The following is a 691-nucleotide window of genomic DNA, read 5'->3' on the forward strand; positions in this document are numbered from 1 at the left end:
ACAAAAATATAAAACATAAAAAATTACATTAAAAATTATGAATTATGTCAATATTAAAAAATTACAAAATATTTTCATTTTACATTAGAAATAAATTTATTTATACTTACAAGAGACTTAATATTCTAAATTTTCTAAAATTTCATGATACACAGATTATTTATGAACGATAAAAATATATTTGCTATTTATCAGTGTAACTGTTGATTATAAATCATCATTTGTCATTTCAATAATGAATAGATTATTCTGAAATTTAAAAATTTAATATTTATTAATTTTATGTTAATTTAAAATTTTTATTATACATATGTGTATGTCATTTTAAGTAATTGCAATTAATATTTTTCTAAATAGGATCAAATTCAAATCTTAAATAAAAAATTATTAATTTTAAATCATTTAAAGTATTTAAAGTAAAATATGACAAATATCTAATTAATTTTATAAGTAATTAATGATTTAAATCTGATTAAATAATTAAATCTGATTTAATAATTAACAAATTAGCCATGTGAGATTTCTTTTAATAATTATAGTATATTATATAATTATTATATAATTTTAAAATCAAAAATTATAATAAATTATATTATCAAAATAACTTACTTTAATAAATAATAATAATAAAATATAATTTTTTTTTGAATTTATAATTATTTGTATTTATAAAATCTTTACATTATTATTT

At 12.4% G+C, this 691-nt stretch overlaps 1 protein-coding gene across 2 annotated transcripts in view; it reads right to left on the reverse strand.

The window, feature by feature from the left end:
* Positions 1-77: 77 nt before the first annotated feature.
* The window catches only part of LOC102675879 (E3 ubiquitin-protein ligase MSL2), a 6,054-nt gene continuing 5,440 nt past the window's right edge, over positions 78-691 (reverse strand). For both annotated transcript variants that reach the window (XM_006620183.2, XM_006620184.2), the window contains exon 5: positions 78-249. The gene's annotated coding sequence lies outside the window, so the exon portion shown is untranslated. The remainder of the gene's footprint in view (positions 250-691) is intronic.

This window comes from Apis dorsata, unplaced genomic scaffold (assembly GCF_000469605.1).
Source record: "Apis dorsata unplaced genomic scaffold, Apis dorsata 1.3 scaffold_486, whole genome shotgun sequence".
Taxonomy (NCBI): Eukaryota; Metazoa; Arthropoda; class Insecta; order Hymenoptera; family Apidae; genus Apis; species Apis dorsata.